The sequence below is a fragment of the Ascaphus truei genome, chromosome 1 (assembly GCF_040206685.1).
Source record: "Ascaphus truei isolate aAscTru1 chromosome 1, aAscTru1.hap1, whole genome shotgun sequence".
In the NCBI taxonomy this organism is placed as follows: Eukaryota; Metazoa; Chordata; class Amphibia; order Anura; family Ascaphidae; genus Ascaphus; species Ascaphus truei.
The window spans coordinates 299,953,192-299,979,498 of NC_134483.1; positions in this window are offsets into that span (position 1 = coordinate 299,953,192).

Consider the following 26,307-nt stretch of genomic DNA (forward strand, 5'->3'; position numbering starts at 1 on the left):
ATGTACCAAAGCTGGACTTAGACATAATTTCACTCTCACAACATTATGGCTGGTTGGAGACAGTCCGAACCACAAGTACCGGGTCCATGGTTCTGGGCGTATACTGGGGGGACGGGGACGACTCCCATTAACCCCTGACTATACCGGGGATACGCTTATCACAATGCCTTTCTGGTCTGTGCTGAAGCAGGGCATTCTGGCAGCCAAGTGGCTTGACCTTTATTAGTGAACCTGGTTACCCCCTCTCGGAACCACAGACTTAGAAATCGCCAGCTCATATACAGTGCATAAAATATATTTATATACAGTATATACCCTTATACACCATTTTAATAAAAAATATCACAAAATTCTTCTGAGTCCCTCGGGAACAGTGAAAGACGCGCACGTTCATTTTCAGAGCTCCTAGACCTTCCTATAAGAAGTTAGCCAAAAAGTAGCTTCGAAAAACGCTTAGGTTAAGTTTCAGAGTTGCTTCTAATGTACCAAAGCTGGACTTAGACATAATTTCACTCTCACAACATTATGGCTGGTTGGAGACAGTCCGAACCACAAGTACCGGGTCCTAGGTTCTGGCCGTATACTGGGGGGACGGGGACGACTCCCATTAACCCCTGACTATACCGGGGATACGCTTATCACAATGCCTTTCTGGTCTGTGCTGAAGCAGGGCATTCTGGCAGCCAAGTGGCTTGACCTTTATTAGTGAGCCTGGTTACCCCCTCTCGGAACCACAGACTTAGAAATCGCCAGCTCATATACAGTGCATAAAATATATTTATATATATACCCTTATACACCATTTTAATAAAAAATATCACAAAATTCTTCTAAGTCCCTCGGGAAGAGTGAAAGACGCGCACGTTCATTTTCAGAGCTCATAGACCTTCCTACTGTATAAGAAGTTAGCCAAAAAGTAGCTTCGAAAAACGCTTAGGTTAAGTTTCAGAGTTGCTTCTAATGTACCAAAGCTGGACTTAGACATAATTTCACTCTCACAACATTATAGCTGGTTGGAGACAGTCCGAACCACAAGTACCGGGTCCATGGTTCTGGCCGTATACTGGGGGGACGGGGACGACTCCCATTAACCCCTGACTACACCGGGGATACGCTTATCACAATGCCTTTCTGGTCTGTGCTGAAGCAGGGCATTCTGGCAGCCAAGTGGCTTGACCTTTATTAGTGAGCCTGGTTACCCCCTCTCGGAACCACAGACTTTTGAAATCGCCAGCTCATATACAGTGCATAAAATATATTTATATATATACCCTTATACACCATTTTAATAAAAAATATCACAAAATTCTTCTACTGTAAGTCCCTCGGGAAGAGTGAAAGACGCGCACGTTCATTTTCAGAGCTCCTAGACCTTCCTATAAGAAGTTAGCCAAAAAGTAGCTTCGAAAAACGCTTAGGTTAAGTTTCAGAGTTGCTTCTAATGTACCAAAGCTGGACTTAGACATAATTTCACTCTCACAACATTATGGCTGGTTGGAGACAGTCCGAACCACAAGTACCGGGTCCATGGTTCTGGGCGTATGCTGGGGGGACGGGGAAGACTCCCATTAACCCCTGACTATACCGGGGATACGCTTATCACAATGCCTTTCTGGTCTGTGCTGAAGCAGGGCATTCTGGCAGCCAAGTGGCTTGACCTTTATTAGTGAACCTGGTTACCCCCTCTCGGAACCACAGACTTAGAAATCGCCAGCTCATATACAGTGCATAAAATATATTTATATATATACCCTTATACACCATTTTAATAAAAAATATCACAAAATTCTTCTGAGTCCCTCGGGAACAGTGAAAGACGCGCACGTTCATTTTCAGAGCTCCTAGACCTTCCTATAAGAAGTTAGCCAAAAAGTAGCTTCGAAAAACGCTTAGGTTAAGTTTCAGAGTTTCTTCTAATGTACCAAAGCTGGACTTAGACATAATTTCACTCTCACAACATTATGGCTGGTTGGAGACAGTCCGAACCACAAGTACCGGGTCCTAGGTTCTGGCCGTATACTGGGGGGACGGGGACGACTCCCATTAACCCCTGACTATACCGGGGATACGCTTATCACAATGCCTTTCTGGTCTGTGCTGAAGCAGGGCATTCTGGCAGCCAAGTGGCTTGACCTTTATTAGTGAGCCTGGTTACCCCCTCTCGGAACCACAGACTTAGAAATCGCCAGCTCATATACAGTGCATAAAATATATTTATATATATACCCTTATACACCATTTTAATAAAAAATATCACAAAATTCTTCTAAGTCCCTCGGGAAGAGTGAAAGACGCGCACGTTCATTTTCAGAGCTCCTAGACCTTCCTTTAAGAAGTTAGCCAAAAAGTAGCTTCGAAAAACGCTTAGGTTAAGTTTCAGAGTTTCTTCTAATGTACCAAAGCTGGACTTAGACATAATTTCACTCTCACAACATTATGGCTGGTTGGAGACAGTCCGAACCACAAGTACCGGGTCCATGGTTCTGGGCGTATACTGGGGGGACGGGGACGACTCCCATTAACCCCTGACTATACCGGGGATACGCTTATCACAATGCCTTTCTGGTCTGTGCTGAAGCAGGGCATTCTGGCAGCCAAGTGGCTTGACCTTTATTAGTGAGCCTGGTTACCCCCTCTCGGAACCACAGACTTAGAAATCGCCAGCTCATATACAGTGCATAAAATATATTTATATATATACCCTTATACACCATTTTAATAAAAAATATCACAAAATTCTTCTACTGTAAGTCCCTCGGGAAGAGTGAAAGACGCGCACGTTCATTTTCAGAGCTCCTAGACCTTCCTATAAGAAGTTAGCCAAAAAGTAGCTTCGAAAAACGCTAAGTTTCAGAGTTGCTTCTAATGTACCAAAGCTGGACTTAGACATAATTTCACTCTCACAACATTATGGCTGGTTGGAGACAGTCCGAACCACAAGTACCGGGTCCTAGGTTCTGGCCGTATACTGGGGGGACGGGGACGACTCCCATTAACCCCTGACTATACCGGGTATACGCTTATCACAATGCCTTTCTGGTCTGTGCTGAAGCAGGGCATTCTGGCAGCCAAGTGGCTTGACCTTTATTAGTGAGCCTGGTTACCCCCTCTCGGAACCACAGACTTAGAAATCGCCAGCTCATATACAGTGCATAAAATATATTTATATATATACCCTTATACACCATTTTAATAAAAAATATCACAAAATTCTTCTAAGTCCCTCGGGAAGAGTGAAAGACGCGCACGTTCATTTTCAGAGCTCCTAGACCTTCCTACTGTATAAGAAGTTAGCCAAAAAGTAGCTTCGAAAAACGCTTAGGTTAAGTTTCAGAGTTGCATCTAATGTACCAAAGCTGGACTTAGACATAATTTCACTCTCACAACATTATGGCTGGTTGGAGACAGTCCGAACCACAAGTACCGGGTCCTAGGTTCTGGCCGTATACTGGGGGGACGGGGACGACTCCCATTAACCCCTGACTATACCGGGGATACGCTTATCACAATGCCTTTCTGGTCTGTGCTGAAGCAGGGCATTCTGGCAGCCAAGTGGCTTGACCTTTATTAGTGAGCCTGGTTACCCCCTCTCGGAACCACAGACTTAGAAATCGCCAGCTCATATACAGTGCATAAAATATATTTATATATATACCCTTATACACCATTTTAATAAAAAATATCACAAAATTCTTCTACTGTAAGTCCCTCGGGAAGAGTGAAAGACGCGCACGTTCATTTTCAGAGCTCCTAGACCTTCCTATAAGAAGTTAGCCAAAAAGTAGCTTCGAAAAACGCTTAGGTTAAGTTTCAGAGTTGCTTCTAATGTACCAAAGCTGGACTTAGACTTAATTTCACTCTCACAACATTATGGCTGGTTGGAGACAGTCCGAACCACAAGTACCGGGTCCTAGGTTCTGGCCGTATACTGGGGGGACGGGGACGACTCCCATTAACCCCTGACTATACCGGGTATACGCTTATCACAATGCCTTTCTGGTCTGTGCTGAAGCAGGGCATTCTGGCAGCCAAGTGGCTTGACCTTTATTAGTGAGCCTGGTTACCCCCTCTCGGAACCACAGACTTAGAAATCGCCAGCTCATATACTGCACCGACACACTTTATTCGAGCAAATACCCGGTATGTACCTGGCAGATACCTGGAATGCGCCGCTCCTCACCTCTGACAAGCCCCGTTGCATTTGCCTTCCCAGCCTGGGTTCATGCCTGGCTTATGGGCGGCTGATCTGTTAAATGATAATGATTAGGATTTAATAGGCTGCAATGCTTTGCGTGTCTACCAGATGGCATAAATTCATGAATTGTAATGCAGTATATATATATGTACTGTGCAGTATTGCAGCCAACGGGAATAAAATGCTTCAATCCCTGCCGGAAAATAACTCAATGCACTCGGGCAGAAAACAGTCACAAACCTCAATACACCCGGGTATACCCGAATTCGTGGGACTAGCCGAGCTCGAATAAAGTGTGTCGCCAGTGTACAGTGCATAAAATATATTTATATATATACCCTTATACACCATTTTAATAAAAAATATCACAAAATTCTTCTAAGTCCCTCGGGAAGAGTGAAAGACGCGCACGTTCATTTTCAGAGCTCCTAGACCTTCCTACTGTATAAGAAGTTAGCCAAAAAGTAGCTTCGAAAAACGCTTAGGTTAAGTTTCAGAGTTGCATCTAATGTACCAAAGCTGGACTTAGACATAATTTCACTCTCACAACATTATGGCTGGTTGGAGACAGTCCGAACCACAAGTACCGGGTCCTAGGTTCTGGCCGTATACTGGGGGGACGGGGACGACTCCCATTAACCCCTGACTATACCGGGGATACGCTTATCACAATGCCTTTCTGGTCTGTGCTGAAGCAGGGCATTCTGGCAGCCAAGTGGCTTGACCTTTATTAGTGAGCCTGGTTACCCCCTCTCGGAACCACAGACTTAGAAATCGCCAGCTCATATACAGTGCATAAAATATATTTATATATATACCCTTATACACCATTTTAATAAAAAATATCACAAAATTCTTCTACTGTAAGTCCCTCGGGAAGAGTGAAAGACGCGCACGTTCATTTTCAGAGCTCCTAGACCTTCCTATAAGAAGTTAGCCAAAAAGTAGCTTCGAAAAACGCTTAGGTTAAGTTTCAGAGTTGCTTCTAATGTACCAAAGCTGGACTTAGACATAATTTCACTCTCACAACATTATGGCTGGTTGGAGACAGTCCGAACCACAAGTACCGGGTCCTAGGTTCTGGCCGTATACTGGGGGGACGGGGACGACTCCCATTAACCCCTGACTATACCGGGGATACGCTTATCACAATGCCTTTCTGGTCTGTGCTGAAGCAGGGCATTCTGGCAGCCAAGTGGATTGACCTTTATTAGTGAGCCTGGTTACCCCCTCTCGGAACCACAGACTTAGAAATCGCCAGCTCATATACAGTGCATAAAATATATTTATATATATACCCTTATACACCATTTTAATAAAAAATATCACAAAATTCTTCTGAGTCCCTCGGGAAGAGTGAAAGACGCGCACGTTCATTTTAAGAGCTCCTAGACCTTCCTATAAGAAGTTAGCCAAAAAGTAGCTTCGAAAAACGCTTAGGTTAAGTTTCAGAGTTGCATCTAATGTACCAAAGCTGGACTTAGACATAATTTCACTCTCACAACATTATGGCTGGTTGGAGACAGTCCGAACCACAAGTACCGGGTCCTAGGTTCTGGCCGTATACTGGGGGGACGGGGACGACTCCCATTAACCCCTGACTATACCGGGGATACGCTTATCACAATGCCTTTCTGGTCTGTGCTGAAGCAGGGCATTCTGGCAGCCAAGTGGCTTGACCTTTATTAGTGAGCCTGGTTACCCCCTCTCGGAACCACAGACTTAGAAATCGCCAGCTCATATACAGTGCATAAAATATATTTATATATATACCCTTATACACCATTTTAATAAAAAATATCACAAAATTCTTCTACTGTAAGTCCCTCGGGAAGAGTGAAAGACGCGCACGTTCATTTTCAGAGCTCCTAGACCTTCCTATAAGAAGTTAGCCAAAAAGTAGCTTCGAAAAACGCTTAGGTTAAGTTTCAGAGTTGCTTCTAATGTACCAAAGCTGGACTTAGACATAATTTCACTCTCACAACATTATGGCTGGTTGGAGACAGTCCGAACCACAAGTACCGGGTCCTAGGTTCTGGCCGTATACTGGGGGGACGGGGACGACTCCCATTAACCCCTGACTATACCGGGTATACGCTTATCACAATGCCTTTCTGGTCTGTGCTGAAGCAGGGCATTCTGGCAGCCAAGTGGCTTGACCTTTATTAGTGAGCCTGGTTACCCCCTCTCGGAACCACAGACTTAGAAATCGCCAGCTCATATACAGTGCATAAAATATATTTATATATATACCCTTATACACCATTTTAATAAAAAATATCACAAAATTCTTCTAAGTCCCTCGGGAAGAGTGAAAGACGCGCACGTTCATTTTCAGAGCTCCTAGACCTTCCTACTGTATAAGAAGTTAGCCAAAAAGTAGCTTCGAAAAACGCTTAGGTTAAGTTTCAGAGTTGCATCTAATGTACCAAAGCTGGACTTAGACATAATTTCACTCTCACAACATTATGGCTGGTTGGAGACAGTCCGAACCACAAGTACCGGGTCCTAGGTTCTGGCCGTATACTGGGGGGACGGGGACGACTCCCATTAACCCCTGACTATACCGGGGATACGCTTATCACAATGCCTTTCTGGTCTGTGCTGAAGCAGGGCATTCTGGCAGCCAAGTGGCTTGACCTTTATTAGTGAGCCTGGTTACCCCCTCTCGGAACCACAGACTTAGAAATCGCCAGCTCATATACAGTGCATAAAATATATTTATATATATACCCTTATACACCATTTTAATAAAAAATATCACAAAATTCTTCTGAGTCCCTCGGGAAGAGTGAAAGACGCGCACGTTCATTTTAAGAGCTCCTAGACCTTCCTATAAGAAGTTAGCCAAAAAGTAGCTTCGAAAAACGCTTAGGTTAAGTTTCAGAGTTGCTTCTAATGTACCAAAGCTGGACTTAGACATAATTTCACTCTCACAACATTATGGCTGGTTGGAGACAGTCCGAACCACAAGTACCGGGTCCTAGGTTCTGGCCGTATACTGGGGGGACGGGGACGACTCCCATTAACCCCTGACTATACCGGGGATACGCTTATCACAATGCCTTTCTGGTCTGTGCTGAAGCAGGGCATTCTGGCAGCCAAGTGGCTTGACCTTTATTAGTGAGCCTGGTTACCCCCTCTCGGAACCACAGACTTAGAAATCGCCAGCTCATATACAGTGCATAAAATATATTTATATGTACCCTTATACACCATTTTAATAAAAAATATCACAAAATTCTTCTAAGTCCCTCGGGAAGAGTGAAAGACGCGCACGTTCATTTTCAGAGCTCCTAGACCTTCCTACTGTATAAGAAGTTAGCCAAAAAGTAGCTTCGAAAAACGCTTAGGTTAAGTTTCAGAGTTGCTTCTAATGTACCAAAGCTGGACTTAGACATAATTTCACTCTCACAACATTATGGCTGGTTGGAGACAGTCCGAACCACAAGTACCGGGTCCATGGTTCTGGGCGTATACTTGGGGGACGGGGACGACTCCCATTAACCCCTGACTATACCGGGGATACGCTTATCACAATGCCTTTCTGGTCTGTGCTGAAGCAGGGCATTCTGGCAGCCAAGTGGCTTGACCTTTATTAGTGAGCCTGGTTACCCCCTCTCGGAACCACAGACTTAGAAATCGCCAGCTCATATACAGTGCATAAAATATATTTATATATATACCCTTATACACCATTTTAATAAAAAATATCACAAAATTCTTCTAAGTCCCTCGGGAAGAGTGAAAGACGCGCACGTTCATTTTCAGAGCTCCTAGACCTTCCTACTGTATAAGAAGTTAGCCAAAAAGTAGCTTCGAAAAACGCTTAGGTTAAGTTTCAGAGTTGCATCTAATGTACCAAAGCTGGACTTAGACATAATTTCACTCTCACAACATTATGGCTGGTTGGAGACAGTCCGAACCACAAGTACCGGGTCCTAGGTTCTGGCCGTATACTGGGGGGACGGGGACGACTCCCATTAACCCCTGACTATACCGGGGATACGCTTATCACAATGCCTTTCTGGTCTGTGCTGAAGCAGGGCATTCTGGCAGCCAAGTGGCTTGACCTTTATTAGTGAGCCTGGTTACCCCCTCTCGGAACCACAGACTTAGAAATCGCCAGCTCATATACAGTGCATAAAATATATTTATATATATACCCTTATACACCATTTTAATAAAAAATATCACAAAATTCTTCTACTGTAAGTCCCTCGGGAAGAGTGAAAGACGCGCACGTTCATTTTCAGAGCTCCTAGACCTTCCTATAAGAAGTTAGCCAAAAAGTAGCTTCGAAAAACGCTTAGGTTAAGTTTCAGAGTTGCTTCTAATGTACCAAAGCTGGACTTAGACATAATTTCACTCTCACAACATTATGGCTGGTTGGAGACAGTCCGAACCACAAGTACCGGGTCCTAGGTTCTGGCCGTATACTGGGGGGACGGGGACGACTCCCATTAACCCCTGACTATACCGGGTATACGCTTATCACAATGCCTTTCTGGTCTGTGCTGAAGCAGGGCATTCTGGCAGCCAAGTGGCTTGACCTTTATTAGTGAGCCTGGTTACCCCCTCTCGGAACCACAGACTTAGAAATCGCCAGCTCATATACAGTGCATAAAATATATTTATATATATACCCTTATACACCATTTTAATAAAAAATATCACAAAATTCTTCTAAGTCCCTCGGGAAGAGTGAAAGACGCGCACGTTCATTTTCAGAGCTCCTAGACCTTCCTACTGTATAAGAAGTTAGCCAAAAAGTAGCTTCGAAAAACGCTTAGGTTAAGTTTCAGAGTTGCATCTAATGTACCAAAGCTGGACTTAGACATAATTTCACTCTCACAACATTATGGCTGGTTGGAGACAGTCCGAACCACAAGTACCGGGTCCTAGGTTCTGGCCGTATACTGGGGGGACGGGGACGACTCCCATTAACCCCTGACTATACCGGGGATACGCTTATCACAATGCCTTTCTGGTCTGTGCTGAAGCAGGGCATTCTGGCAGCCAAGTGGCTTGACCTTTATTAGTGAGCCTGGTTACCCCCTCTCGGAACCACAGACTTAGAAATCGCCAGCTCATATACAGTGCATAAAATATATTTATATATATACCCTTATACACCATTTTAATAAAAAATATCACAAAATTCTTCTACTGTAAGTCCCTCGGGAAGAGTGAAAGACGCGCACGTTCATTTTCAGAGCTCCTAGACCTTCCTATAAGAAGTTAGCCAAAAAGTAGCTTCGAAAAACGCTTAGGTTAAGTTTCAGAGTTGCTTCTAATGTACCAAAGCTGGACTTAGACATAATTTCACTCTCACAACATTATGGCTGGTTGGAGACAGTCCGAACCACAAGTACCGGGTCCTAGGTTCTGGCCGTATACTGGGGGGACGGGGACGACTCCCATTAACCCCTGACTATACCGGGGATACGCTTATCACAATGCCTTTCTGGTCTGTGCTGAAGCAGGGCATTCTGGCAGCCAAGTGGATTGACCTTTATTAGTGAGCCTGGTTACCCCCTCTCGGAACCACAGACTTAGAAATCGCCAGCTCATATACAGTGCATAAAATATATTTATATATATATACCCTTATACACCATTTTAATAAAAAATATCACAAAATTCTTCTGAGTCCCTCGGGAAGAGTGAAAGACGCGCACGTTCATTTTAAGAGCTCCTAGACCTTCCTATAAGAAGTTAGCCAAAAAGTAGCTTCGAAAAACGCTTAGGTTAAGTTTCAGAGTTGCATCTAATGTACCAAAGCTGGACTTAGACATAATTTCACTCTCACAACATTATGGCTGGTTGGAGACAGTCCGAACCACAAGTACCGGGTCCTAGGTTCTGGCCGTATACTGGGGGGACGGGGACGACTCCCATTAACCCCTGACTATACCGGGGATACGCTTATCACAATGCCTTTCTGGTCTGTGCTGAAGCAGGGCATTCTGGCAGCCAAGTGGCTTGACCTTTATTAGTGAGCCTGGTTACCCCCTCTCGGAACCACAGACTTAGAAATCGCCAGCTCATATACAGTGCATAAAATATATTTATATATATACCCTTATACACCATTTTAATAAAAAATATCACAAAATTCTTCTACTGTAAGTCCCTCGGGAAGAGTGAAAGACGCGCACGTTCATTTTCAGAGCTCCTAGACCTTCCTATAAGAAGTTAGCCAAAAAGTAGCTTCGAAAAACGCTTAGGTTAAGTTTCAGAGTTGCTTCTAATGTACCAAAGCTGGACTTAGACATAATTTCACTCTCACAACATTATGGCTGGTTGGAGACAGTCCGAACCACAAGTACCGGGTCCTAGGTTCTGGCCGTATACTGGGGGGACGGGGACGACTCCCATTAACCCCTGACTATACCGGGTATACGCTTATCACAATGCCTTTCTGGTCTGTGCTGAAGCAGGGCATTCTGGCAGCCAAGTGGCTTGACCTTTATTAGTGAGCCTGGTTACCCCCTCTCGGAACCACAGACTTAGAAATCGCCAGCTCATATACAGTGCATAAAATATATTTATATATATACCCTTATACACCATTTTAATAAAAAATATCACAAAATTCTTCTAAGTCCCTCGGGAAGAGTGAAAGACGCGCACGTTCATTTTCAGAGCTCCTAGACCTTCCTACTGTATAAGAAGTTAGCCAAAAAGTAGCTTCGAAAAACGCTTAGGTTAAGTTTCAGAGTTGCATCTAATGTACCAAAGCTGGACTTAGACATAATTTCACTCTCACAACATTATGGCTGGTTGGAGACAGTCCGAACCACAAGTACCGGGTCCTAGGTTCTGGCCGTATACTGGGGGGACGGGGACGACTCCCATTAACCCCTGACTATACCGGGGATACGCTTATCACAATGCCTTTCTGGTCTGTGCTGAAGCAGGGCATTCTGGCAGCCAAGTGGCTTGACCTTTATTAGTGAGCCTGGTTACCCCCTCTCGGAACCACAGACTTAGAAATCGCCAGCTCATATACAGTGCATAAAATATATTTATATATATACCCTTATACACCATTTTAATAAAAAATATCACAAAATTCTTCTACTGTAAGTCCCTCGGGAAGAGTGAAAGACGCGCACGTTCATTTTCAGAGCTCCTAGACCTTCCTATAAGAAGTTAGCCAAAAAGTAGCTTCGAAAAACGCTTAGGTTAAGTTTCAGAGTTGCTTCTAATGTACCAAAGCTGGACTTAGACATAATTTCACTCTCACAACATTATGGCTGGTTGGAGACAGTCCGAACCACAAGTACCGGGTCCTAGGTTCTGGCCGTATACTGGGGGGACGGGGACGACTCCCATTAACCCCTGACTATACCGGGTATACGCTTATCACAATGCCTTTCTGGTCTGTGCTGAAGCAGGGCATTCTGGCAGCCAAGTGGCTTGACCTTTATTAGTGAGCCTGGTTACCCCCTCTCGGAACCACAGACTTAGAAATCGCCAGCTCATATACAGTGCATAAAATATATTTATATATATACCCTTATACACCATTTTAATAAAAAATATCACAAAATTCTTCTAAGTCCCTCGGGAAGAGTGAAAGACGCGCACGTTCATTTTCAGAGCTCCTAGACCTTCCTACTGTATAAGAAGTTAGCCAAAAAGTAGCTTCGAAAAACGCTTAGGTTAAGTTTCAGAGTTGCATCTAATGTACCAAAGCTGGACTTAGACATAATTTCACTCTCACAACATTATGGCTGGTTGGAGACAGTCCGAACCACAAGTACCGGGTCCTAGGTTCTGGCCGTATACTGGGGGGACGGGGACGACTCCCATTAACCCCTGACTATACCGGGGATACGCTTATCACAATGCCTTTCTGGTCTGTGCTGAAGCAGGGCATTCTGGCAGCCAAGTGGCTTGACCTTTATTAGTGAGCCTGGTTACCCCCTCTCGGAACCACAGACTTAGAAATCGCCAGCTCATATACAGTGCATAAAATATATTTATATATATACCCTTATACACCATTTTAATAAAAAATATCACAAAATTCTTCTACTGTAAGTCCCTCGGGAAGAGTGAAAGACGCGCACGTTCATTTTCAGAGCTCCTAGACCTTCCTATAAGAAGTTAGCCAAAAAGTAGCTTCGAAAAACGCTTAGGTTAAGTTTCAGAGTTGCTTCTAATGTACCAAAGCTGGACTTAGACATAATTTCACTCTCACAACATTATGGCTGGTTGGAGACAGTCCGAACCACAAGTACCGGGTCCTAGGTTCTGGCCGTATACTGGGGGGACGGGGACGACTCCCATTAACCCCTGACTATACCGGGGATACGCTTATCACAATGCCTTTCTGGTCTGTGCTGAAGCAGGGCATTCTGGCAGCCAAGTGGATTGACCTTTATTAGTGAGCCTGGTTACCCCCTCTCGGAACCACAGACTTAGAAATCGCCAGCTCATATACAGTGCATAAAATATATTTATATATATATACCCTTATACACCATTTTAATAAAAAATATCACAAAATTCTTCTGAGTCCCTCGGGAAGAGTGAAAGACGCGCACGTTCATTTTAAGAGCTCCTAGACCTTCCTATAAGAAGTTAGCCAAAAAGTAGCTTCGAAAAACGCTTAGGTTAAGTTTCAGAGTTGCATCTAATGTACCAAAGCTGGACTTAGACATAATTTCACTCTCACAACATTATGGCTGGTTGGAGACAGTCCGAACCACAAGTACCGGGTCCTAGGTTCTGGCCGTATACTGGGGGGACGGGGACGACTCCCATTAACCCCTGACTATACCGGGGATACGCTTATCACAATGCCTTTCTGGTCTGTGCTGAAGCAGGGCATTCTGGCAGCCAAGTGGCTTGACCTTTATTAGTGAGCCTGGTTACCCCCTCTCGGAACCACAGACTTAGAAATCGCCAGCTCATATACAGTGCATAAAATATATTTATATATATACCCTTATACACCATTTTAATAAAAAATATCACAAAATTCTTCTACTGTAAGTCCCTCGGGAAGAGTGAAAGACGCGCACGTTCATTTTCAGAGCTCCTAGACCTTCCTATAAGAAGTTAGCCAAAAAGTAGCTTCGAAAAACGCTTAGGTTAAGTTTCAGAGTTGCTTCTAATGTACCAAAGCTGGACTTAGACATAATTTCACTCTCACAACATTATGGCTGGTTGGAGACAGTCCGAACCACAAGTACCGGGTCCTAGGTTCTGGCCGTATACTGGGGGGACGGGGACGACTCCCATTAACCCCTGACTATACCGGGTATACGCTTATCACAATGCCTTTCTGGTCTGTGCTGAAGCAGGGCATTCTGGCAGCCAAGTGGCTTGACCTTTATTAGTGAGCCTGGTTACCCCCTCTCGGAACCACAGACTTAGAAATCGCCAGCTCATATACAGTGCATAAAATATATTTATATATATACCCTTATACACCATTTTAATAAAAAATATCACAAAATTCTTCTAAGTCCCTCGGGAAGAGTGAAAGACGCGCACGTTCATTTTCAGAGCTCCTAGACCTTCCTACTGTATAAGAAGTTAGCCAAAAAGTAGCTTCGAAAAACGCTTAGGTTAAGTTTCAGAGTTGCATCTAATGTACCAAAGCTGGACTTAGACATAATTTCACTCTCACAACATTATGGCTGGTTGGAGACAGTCCGAACCACAAGTACCGGGTCCTAGGTTCTGGCCGTATACTGGGGGGACGGGGACGACTCCCATTAACCCCTGACTATACCGGGGATACGCTTATCACAATGCCTTTCTGGTCTGTGCTGAAGCAGGGCATTCTGGCAGCCAAGTGGCTTGACCTTTATTAGTGAGCCTGGTTACCCCCTCTCGGAACCACAGACTTAGAAATCGCCAGCTCATATACAGTGCATAAAATATATTTATATATATACCCTTATACACCATTTTAATAAAAAATATCACAAAATTCTTCTACTGTAAGTCCCTCGGGAAGAGTGAAAGACGCGCACGTTCATTTTCAGAGCTCCTAGACCTTCCTATAAGAAGTTAGCCAAAAAGTAGCTTCGAAAAACGCTTAGGTTAAGTTTCAGAGTTGCTTCTAATGTACCAAAGCTGGACTTAGACATAATTTCACTCTCACAACATTATGGCTGGTTGGAGACAGTCCGAACCACAAGTACCGGGTCCTAGGTTCTGGCCGTATACTGGGGGGACGGGGACGACTCCCATTAACCCCTGACTATACCGGGGATACGCTTATCACAATGCCTTTCTGGTCTGTGCTGAAGCAGGGCATTCTGGCAGCCAAGTGGATTGACCTTTATTAGTGAGCCTGGTTACCCCCTCTCAGAACCACAGACTTAGAAATCGCCAGCTCATATACAGTGCATAAAATATATTTATATATATACCCTTATACACCATTTTAATAAAAAATATCACAAAATTCTTCTGAGTCCCTCGGGAAGAGTGAAAGACGCGCACGTTCATTTTAAGAGCTCCTAGACCTTCCTATAAGAAGTTAGCCAAAAAGTAGCTTCGAAAAACGCTTAGGTTAAGTTTCAGAGTTGCTTCTAATGTACCAAAGCTGGACTTAGACATAATTTCACTCTCACAACATTATGGCTGGTTGGAGACAGTCCGAACCACAAGTACCGGGTCCTAGGTTCTGGCCGTATACTGGGGGGACGGGGACGACTCCCATTAACCCCTGACTATACCGGGGATACGCTTATCACAATGCCTTTCTGGTCTGTGCTGAAGCAGGGCATTCTGGCAGCCAAGTGGCTTGACCTTTATTAGTGAGCCTGGTTACCCCCTCTCGGAACCACAGACTTAGAAATCGCCAGCTCATATACAGTGCATAAAATATATTTATATGTACCCTTATACACCATTTTAATAAAAAATATCACAAAATTCTTCTAAGTCCCTCGGGAAGAGAGAAAGACGCGCACGTTCATTTTCAGAGCTCCTAGACCTTCCTATAAGAAGTTAGCCAAAAAGTAGCTTCGAAAAACGCTTAGGTTAAGTTTCAGAGTTTCTTCTAATGTACCAAAGCTGGACTTAGACATAATTTCACTCTCACAACATTATGGCTGGTTGGAGACAGTCCGAACCACAAGTACCGGGTCCATGGTTCTGGGCGTATGCTGGGGGGACGGGGAAGACTCCCATTAACCCCTGACTATACCGGGGATACGCTTATCACAATGCCTTTCTGGTCTGTGCTGAAGCAGGGCATTCTGGCAGCCAAGTGGCTTGACCTTTATTAGTGAACCTGGTTACCCCCTCTCGGAACCACAGACTTAGAAATCGCCAGCTCATATACAGTGCATAAAATATATTTATATATATACCCTTATACACCATTTTAATAAAAAATATCACAAAATTCTTCTGAGTCCCTCGGGAACAGTGAAAGACGCGCACGTTCATTTTCAGAGCTCCTAGACCTTCCTATAAGAAGTTAGCCAAAAAGTAGCTTCGAAAAACGCTTAGGTTAAGTTTCAGAGTTGCTTCTAATGTACCAAAGCTGGACTTAGACATAATTTCACTCTCACAACATTATGGCTGGTTGGAGACAGTCCGAACCACAAGTACCGGGTCCTAGGTTCTGGCCGTATACTGGGGGGACGGGGACGACTCCCATTAACCCCTGACTATACCGGGGATACGCTTATCACAATGCCTTTCTGGTCTGTGCTGAAGCAGGGCATTCTGGCAGCCAAGTGGCTTGACCTTTATTAGTGAACCTGGTTACCCCCTCTCGGAACCACAGACTTAGAAATCGCCAGCTCATATACAGTGCATAAAATATATTTATATATATACCCTTATACACCATTTTAATAAAAAATATCACAAAATTCTTCTGAGTCCCTCGGGAACAGTGAAAGACGCGCACGTTCATTTTCAGAGCTCCTAGACCTTCCTATAAGAAGTTAGCCAAAAAGTAGCTTCGAAAAACGCTTAGGTTAAGTTTCAGAGTTGCTTCTAATGTACCAAAGCTGGACTTAGACATAATTTCACTCTCACAACATTATGGCTGGTTGGAGACAGTCCGAACCACAAGTACCGGGTCCTAGGTTCTGGCCGTATACTGGGGGGACGGGGACGACTCCCATTAACCCCTGACTATACCGGGGATACGCTTATCACAATGCCTTTCTGGTCTGTGCTGAAGCAGGGCATTCTGGCAGCCAAGTGGCTTGACCTTTATTAGTGAGCCTTGTTTCCCCCTCTCGGAACCACAGACTTAGAAATCGCCAGCTCATATACAGTGCATAAAATATATTTATATATATACCCTTATACACCATTTTAATAAAAAATATCACAAAATTCTTCTACTGTAAGTCCCTCGGGAAGAGTGAAAGACGCGCACGTTCATTTTCAGAGCTCCTAGACCTTCCTACTGTATAAGAAGTTAGCCAAAAAGTAGCTTCGAAAAACGCTTAGGTTAAGTTTCAGAGTTGCATCTAATGTACCAAAGCTGGACTTAGACATAATTTCACTCTCACAACATTATGGCTGGTTGGAGACAGTCCGAACCACAAGTACCGGGTCCTAGGTTCTGGCCGTATACTGGGGGGACGGGGACGACTCCCATTAACCCCTGACTATACCGGGGATACGCTTATCACAATGCCTTTCTGGTCTGTGCTGAAGCAGGGCATTCTGGCAGCCAAGTGGCTTGACCTTTATTAGTGAGCCTGGTTACCCCCTCTCGGAACCACAGACTTAGAAATCGCCAGCTCATATACAGTGCATAAAATATATTTATATATATACCCTTATACACCATTTTAATAAAAAATATCACAAAATTCTTCTACTGTAAGTCCCTCGGGAAGAGTGAAAGACGCGCACGTTCATTTTCAGAGCTCCTAGACCTTCCTATAAGAAGTTAGCCAAAAAGTAGCTTCGAAAAACGCTTAGGTTAAGTTTCAGAGTTGCTTCTAATGTACCAAAGCTGGACTTAGACATAATTTCACTCTCACAACATTATGGCTGGTTGGAGACAGTCCGAACCACAAGTACCGGGTCCTAGGTTCTGGCCGTATACTGGGGGGACGGGGACGACTCCCATTAACCCCTGACTATACCGGGTATACGCTTATCACAATGCCTTTCTGGTCTGTGCTGAAGCAGGGCATTCTGGCAGCCAAGTGGCTTGACCTTTATTAGTGAGCCTGGTTACCCCCTCTCGGAACCACAGACTTAGAAATCGCCAGCTCATATACAGTGCATAAAATATATTTATATATATACCCTTATACACCATTTTAATAAAAAATATCACAAAATTCTTCTGAGTCCCTCGGGAAGAGTGAAAGACGCGCACGTTCATTTTCAGAGCTCCTAGACCTTCCTATAAGAAGTTAGCCAAAAAGTAGCTTCGAAAAACGCTTAGGTTAAGTTTCAGAGTTGCTTCTAATGTACCAAAGCTGGACTTAGACATAATTTCACTCTCACAACATTATAGCTGGTTGGAGACAGTCCGAACCACAAGTACCGGGTCCATGGTTCTGGCCGTATACTGGGGGGACGGGGACGACTCCCATAAACCCCTGACTACACCGGGGATACGCTTATCACAATGCCTTTCTGGTCTGTGCTGAAGCAGGGCATTCTGGCAGCCAAGTGGCTTGACCTTTATTAGTGAGCCTGGTTACCCCCTCTCGGAACCACAGACTTAGAAATCGCCAGCTCATATACAGTGCATAAAATATATTTATATATATACCCTTATACACCATTTTAATAAAAAATATCACAAAATTCTTCTACTGTAAGTCCCTCGGGATGAGTGAAAGACGCGCACGTTCATTTTCAGAGCTCCTAGACCTTCCTATAAGAAGTTAGCCAAAAAGTAGCTTCGAAAAACGCTTAGGTTAAGTTTCAGAGTTGCTTCTAATGTACCAAAGCTGGACTTAGACATAATTTCACTCTCACAACATTATGGCTGGTTGGAGACAGTCCGAACCACAAGTACCGGGTCCTAGGTTCTGGCCGTATACTGGGGGGACGGGGACGACTCCCATTAACCCCTGACTATACCGGGTATACGCTTATCACAATGCCTTTCTGGTCTGTGCTGAAGCAGGGCATTCTGGCAGCCAAGTGGCTTGACCTTTATTAGTGAGCCTGGTTACCCCCTCCCGGAACCACAGACTTAGAAATCGCCAGCTCATATACAGTGCATAAAATATATTTATATATATACCCTTATACACCATTTTAATAAAAAATATCACAAAATTCTTCTGAGTCCCTCGGGAAGAGTGAAAGACGCGCACGTTCATTTTAAGAGCTCCTAGACCTTCCTATAAGAAGTTAGCCAAAAAGTAGCTTCGAAAAACGCTTAGGTTAAGTTTCAGAGTTGCTTCTAATGTACCAAAGCTGGACTTACTGTAGACATAATTTCACTCTCACAACATTATGGCTGGTTGGAGACAGTCCGAACCACAAGTACCGGGTCCTAGGTTCTGGCCGTATACTGGGGGGACGGGGACGACTCCCATTAACCCCTGACTATACCGGGGATACGCTTATCACAATGCCTTTCTGGTCTGTGCTGAAGCAGGGCATTCTGGCAGCCAAGTGGCTTGACCTTTATTAGTGAGCCTGGTTACCCCCTCTCGGAACCACAGACTTAGAAATCGCCAGCTCATATACAGTGCATAAAATATATTTATATATATACCCTTATACACCATTTTAATAAAAAATATCACAAAATTCTTCTGAGTCCCTCGGGAAGAGTGAAAGACGCGCACGTTCATTTTCAGAGCTCCTAGACCTTCCTATAAGAAGTTAGCCAAAAAGTAGCTTCGAAAAACGCTTAGGTTAAGTTTCAGAGTTGCTTCTAATGTACCAAAGCTGGACTTAGACATAATTTCACTCTCACAACATTATGGCTGGTTGGAGACAGTCCGAACCACAAGTACCGGGTCCTAGGTTCTGGCCGTATACTGGGGGGACGGGGACGACTCCCATTAACCCCTGACTATACCGGGGATACGCTTATCACAATGCCTTTCTGGTCTGTGCTGAAGCAGGGCATTCTGGCAGCCAAGTGGCTTGACCTATATTAGTGAGTCTGGTTACCCCCTCTCGGAACCACAGACTTAGAAATCGCCAGCTCATATACAGTGCATAAAATATATTTATATATATACCCTTATACACCATTTTAATAAAAAATATCACAAAATTCTTCTGAGTCCCTCGGGAAGAGTGAAAGACGCGCACGTTCATTTTCAGAGCTCCTAGACCTTCCTATAAGAAGTTAGCCAAAAAGTAGCTTCGAAAAACGCTTAGGTTAAGTTTCAGAGTTGCTTCTAATGTACCAAAGCTGGACTTAGACATAATTTCACTCTCACAACATTATAGCTGGTTGGAGACAGTCCGAACCACAAGTACCGGGTCCATGGTTCTGGCCGTATACTGGGGGGACGGGGACGACTCCCATTAACCCCTGACTACACCGGGGATACGCTTATCACAATGCCTTTCTGGTCTGTGCTGAAGCAGGGCATTCTGGCAGCCAAGTGGCTTGACCTTTATTAGTGAGCCTGGTTACCCCCTCTCGGAACCACAGACTTAGAAATCGCCAGCTCATATACAGTGCATAAAATATATTTATATATATACCCTTATACACCATTTTAATAAAAAATATCACAAAATTCTTCTACTGTAAGTCCCTCGGGAAGAGTGAAAGACGCGCACGTTCATTTTCAGAGCTCCTAGACCTTCCTATAAGAAGTTAGCCAAAAAGTAGCTTCGAAAAACGCTTAGGTTAAGTTTCAGAGTTGCTTCTAATGTACCAAAGCTGGACTTAGACATAATTTCACTCTCACAACATTATGGCTGGTTGGAGACAGTCCGAACCACAAGTACCGGGTCCTAGGTTCTGGCCGTATACTGGGGGGACGGGGACGACTCCCATTAACCCCTGACTATACCGGGTATACGCTTATCACAATGCCTTTCTGGTCTGTGCTGAAGCAGGGCATTCTGGCAGCCAAGTGGCTTGACCTTTATTAGTGAGCCTGGTTACCCCCTCTCGGAACCACAGACTTAGAAATCGCCAGCTCATATACAGTGCATAAAATATATTTATATATATACCCTTATACACCATTTTAATAAAAAATATCACAAAATTCTTCTGAGTCCCTCGGGAAGAGTGAAAGACGCGCACGTTCATTTTCAGAGCTCCTAGACCTTCCTATAAGAAGTTAGCCAAAAAGTAGCTTCGAAAAACGCTTAGGTTAAGTTTCAGAGTTGCTTCTAATGTACCAAAGCTGGACTTAGACATAATTTCACTCTCACAACATTATAGCTGGTTGGAGACAGTCCGAACCACAAGTACCGGGTCCATGGTTCTGGCCGTATACTGGGGGGACGGGGACGACTCCCATTAACCCCTGACTATACCGGGTATACGCTTATCACAATGCCTTTCTGGTCTGTGCTGAAGCAGGGCATTCTGGCAGCCAAGTGGCTTGACCTTTATTAGTGAGCCTGGTTACCCCCTCCCGGAACCACAGACTTAGAAATCGCCAGCTCATATACAGTGCATAAAATATATTTATATATATACCCTTATACACCATTTTAATAAAAAATATCACAAAATTCTTCTGAGTCCCTCGGGAAGAGTGAAAGACGCGCACGTTCATTTTAAGAGCTCCTAGACCTTCCTATAAGAAGTTAGCCAAAAAGTAGCTTCGAAAAACGCTTAGGTTAAGTTTCAGAGTTGCTTCTAATGTACCAAAGCTGGACTTACTGTAGACATAATTTCACTCTCACAACATTATGGCTGGTTGGAGACAGTCCGAACCACAAGTACCGGGTCCTAGGTTCTGGCCGTATACTGGGGGGACGGGGACGACTCCCATTAACCCCTGACTATACCGGGGATACGCTTATCACAATGCCTTTCTGGTCTGTGCTGAAGCAGGGCATTCTGGCAGCCAAGTGGCTTGACCTTTATTAGTGAGCCTGGTTACCCCCTCTCGGAACCACAGACTTAGAAATCGCCAGCTCATATACAGTGCATAAAATATATTTATATATATACCCTTATACACCATTTTAATAAAAAATATCACAAAATTCTTCTGAGTCCCTCGGGAAGAGTGAAAGACGCGCACGTTCATTTTCAGAGCTCCTAGACCTTCCTATAAGAAGTTAGCCAAAAAGTAGCTTCGAAAAACGCTTAGGTTAAGTTTCAGAGTTGCTTCTAATGTACCAAAGCTGGACTTAGACATAATTTCACTCTCACAACATTATGGCTGGTTGGAGACAGTCCGAACCACAAGTACCGGGTCCTAGGTTCTGGCCGTATACTGGGGGGACGGGGACGACTCCCATTAACCCCTGACTATACCGGGGATACGCTTATCACAATGCCTTTCTGGTCTGTGCTGAAGCAGGGCATTCTGGCAGCCAAGTGGCTTGACCTATATTAGTGAGTCTGGTTACCCCCTCTCGGAACCACAGACTTAGAAATCGCCAGCTCATATACAGTGCATAAAATATATTTATATATATACCCTTATACGCCATTTTAATAAAAAATATCACAAAATTCTTCTAAGTCCCTCGGGAAGAGTGAAAGACGCGCACGTTCATTTTCAGAGCTCCTAGACCTTCCTATAAAAAGTTAGCCAAAAAGTAGCTTCGAAAAACGCTAAGGTTAAGTTTCAGAGTTGCTTCTAATGTACCAAAGCTGGACTTAGACATAATTTCACTCTCACAACATTATGGCTGGTTGGAGACAGTCCGAACCACAAGTACCGGGTCCTAGGTTCTGGCCGTATACTGGGGGGACGGGGACGACTCCCATTAACCCCTGACTATACCGGGGATACGCTTATCACAATGCCTTTCTGGTCTGTGCTGAAGCAGGGCATTCTGGCAGCCAAGTGGCTTGACCTTTATTAGTGAGCCTGGTTACCCCCTCTCGGAACCACAGACTTAGAAATCGCCAGCTCATATACAGTGCATAAAATATATTTATATATATACCCTTATTCGCAATTTTAATAAAAAATATCACAAAATTCTTCTAAGTCCCTCGGGAAGAGTGAAAGACGCGCACGTTCATTTTCAGAGCTCCTAGACCTTCCTATAAGAAGTTAGCCAAAAAGTAGCTTCGAAAAACGCTTAGGTTAAGTTTCAGAGTTGCATCTAATGTACCAAAGCTGGACTTAGACATAATTTCACTCTCACAACATTATGGCTGGTTGGAGACAGTCCGAACCACAAGTACCGGGTCCTAGGTTCTGGCCGTATACTGGGGGGACGGGGACGACTCCAATTAACCCCTGACTATACCGGGGATACGCTTATCACAATGCCTTTCTGGTCTGTGCTGAAGCAGGGCATTCTGGCAGCCAAGTGGCTTGACATTTATTAGTGAGCCTGGTTACCCCCTCTCGGAACCACAGACTTAGAAATCGCCAGCTCATATACAGTGCATAAAATATATTTATAGAATATATTTATATATACCCTTATACACCATTTTAATAAAAAATATCACAAAATTCTTCTAAGTCCCTGGGGAAGAGTGAAAGACGCGCACGTTCATTTTCAGAGCTCCTAGACCTTCCTATAAGAAGTTAGCCAAAAAGTAGCTTCGAAAAACGCTTAGGTTAAGTTTCAGAGTTGCTTCTAATGTACCAAAGCTGGACTTAGACATAATTTCACTCTCACAACATTATGGCTGGTTGGAGACAGTCCGAACCACAAGTACCGGGTCCTAGGTTCTGGCCGTATACTGGGGGGACGGGGACGACTCCCATTAACCCCTGACTATACCGGGGATACGCTTATCACAATGCCTTTCTGGTCTGTGCTGAAGCAGGGCATTCTGGCAGCCAAGTGGCTTGACCTTTATTAGTGAGCCTGGTTACCCCCTCTCGGAACCACAGACTTAGAAATCGCCAGCTCATATACAGTGCATAAAATATATTTATATATGTACCCTTATACACCATTTTAATAAAAAATATCACAAAATTCTTCTAAGTCCCTCGGGAAGAGTGAAAGACGCGCACGTTCATTTTCAGAGCTCCTAGACCTTCCTATAAGAAGTTAGCCAAAAAGTAGCTTCGAAAAACGCTTAGGTTAAGTTTCAGAGTTTCTTCTAATGTACCAAAGCTGGACTTAGACATAATTTCACTCTCACAACATTATGGCTGGTTGGAGACAGTCCGAACCACAAGTACCGGGTCCATGGTTCTGGGCGTATGCTGGGGGGACGGGGAAGACTCCCATTAACCCCTGACTATACCGGGGATACGCTTATCACAATGCCTTTCTGGTCTGTGCTGAAGCAGGGCATTCTGGCAGCCAAGTGGCTTGACCTTTATTAGTGAGCCTGGTTACCCCCTCTCGGAACCACAGACTTAGAAATCGCCAGCTCATATACAGTGCATAAAATATATTTATATATGTACCCTTATACACCATTTTAATAAAAAATATCACAAAATTCTTCTAAGTCCCTCGGGAAGAGTGAAAGACGCGCACGTTCATTTTCAGAGCTCATAGACCTTCCTATAAGAAGTTAGCCAAAAAGTAGCTTCGAAAAACGCTTAGGTTAAGTTTCAGAGTTTCTTCTAATGTACCAAAGCTGGACTTAGACATAATTTCACTCTCACAACATTATGGCTGGTTGGAGACAGTCCGAACCACAAGTACCGGGTCCATGGTTCTGGGCGTATGCTGGGGGGACGGGGAAGAATCCCATTAACCCCTGACTATACCGGGGATACGCTTATCACAATGCCTTTCTGGTCTGTGCTGAAGCAGGGCATTCTGGCAGCCAAGTGGCTTGACCTTTATTAGTGAACCTGGTTACCCCCTCTCGGAACCACAGACTTAGAAATCGCCAGCTCATATACAGTGCATAAAATATATTTATATATATACCCTTATACACCATTTTAATAAAAAATATCACAAAATTCTTCTGAGTCCCTCGGGAACAGTGAAAGACGCGCACGTTCATTTTCAGAGCTCCTAGACCTTCCTATAAGAAGTTAGCCAAAAAGTAGCTTCGAAAAACGCTTAGGTTAAGTTTCAGAGTTGCTTCTAATGTACCAAAGCTGGACTTAGACATAATTTCACTCTCACAACATTATGGCTGGTTGGAGACAGTCCGAACCACAAGTACCGGGTCCTAGGTTCTGGCCGTATACTGGGGGGACGGGGACGACTCCCATTAACCCCTGACTATACCGGGGATACGCTTATCACAATGCCTTTCTGGTCTGTGCTGAAGCAGGGCATTCTGGCAGCCAAGTGGCTTGACCTTTATTAGTGAACCTGGTTACCCCCTCTCGGAACCACAGACTTAGAAATCGCCAGCTCATATACAGTGCATAAAATATATTTATATATATACCCTTATACACCATTTTAATAAAAAATATCACAAAATTCTTCCGAGTCCCTCGGGAACAGTGAAAGACGCGCACGTTCATTTTCAGAGCTCCTAGACCTTCCTATAAGAAGTTAGCCAAAAAGTAGCTTCGAAAAACGCTTAGGTTAAGTTTCAGAGTTGCTTCTAATGTACCAAAGCTGGACTTAGACATAATTTCACTCTCACAACATTATGGCTGGTTGGAGACAGTCCGAACCACAAGTACCGGGTCCTAGGTTCTGGCCGTATACTGGGGGGACGGGGACGACTCCCATTAACCCCTGACTATACCGGGGATACGCTTATCACAATGCCTTTCTGGTCTGTGCTGAAGCAGGGCATTCTGGCAGCCAAGTGGCTTGACCTTTATTAGTGAGCCTGGTTACCCCCTCTCGGAACCACAGACTTAGAAATCGCCAGCTCATATACAGTGCATAAAATATATTTATATATATACCCTTATACACCATTTTAATAAAAAATATCACAAAATTCTTCTAAGTCCCTCGGGTAGAATGAAAGACGCGCACGTTCATTTTCAGAGCTCCTAGACCTTCCTATAAGAAGTTAGCCAAAAAGTAGCTTCGAAAAACGCTTAGGTTAAGTTTCAGAGTTGCTTCTAATGTACCAAAGCTGGACTTAGACATAATTTCACTCTCACAACATTATAGCTGGTTGGAGACAGTCCGAACCACAAGTACCGGGTCCATGGTTCTGGCCGTATACTGGGGGGACGGGGACGACTCCCATTAACCCCTGACTACACCGGGGATACGCTTATCACAATGCCTTTCTGGTCTGTGCTGAAGCAGGGCATTCTGGCAGCCAAGTGGCTTGACCTTTATTAGTGAGCCTGGTTACCCCCTCTCGGAACCACAGACTTAGAAATCGCCAGCTCATATACAGTGCATAAAATATATTTATATATATACCCTTATACACCATTTTAATAAAAAATATCACAAAATTCTTCTACTGTAAGTCCCTCGGGAAGAGTGAAAGACGCGCACGTTCATTTTCAGAGCTCCTAGACCTTCCTATAAGAAGTTAGCCAAAAAGTAGCTTCGAAAAACGCTTAGGTTAAGTTTCAGAGTTGCTTCTAATGTACCAAAGCTGGACTTAGACATAATTTCACTCTCACAACATTATGGCTGGTTGGAGACAGTCCGAACCACAAGTACCGGGTCCTAGGTTCTGGCCGTATACTGGGGGGACGGGGACGACTCCCATTAACCCCTGACTATACCGGGTATACGCTTATCACAATGCCTTTCTGGTCTGTGCTGAAGCAGGGCATTCTGGCAGCCAAGTGGCTTGACCTTTATTAGTGAGCCTGGTTACCCCCTCTCGGAACCACAGACTTAGAAATCGCCAGCTCATATACAGTGCATAAAATATATTTATATATATACCCTTATACACCATTTTAATAAAAAATATCACAAAATTCTTCTGAGTCCCTCGGGAAGAGTGAAAGACGCGCACGTTCATTTTCAGAGCTCCTAGACCTTCCTATAAGAAGTTAGCCAAAAAGTAGCTTCGAAAAACGCTTAGGTTAAGTTTCAGAGTTGCTTCTAATGTACCAAAGCTGGACTTAGACATAATTTCACTCTCACAACATTATAGCTGGTTGGAGACAGTCCGAACCACAAGTACCGGGTCCATGGTTCTGGCC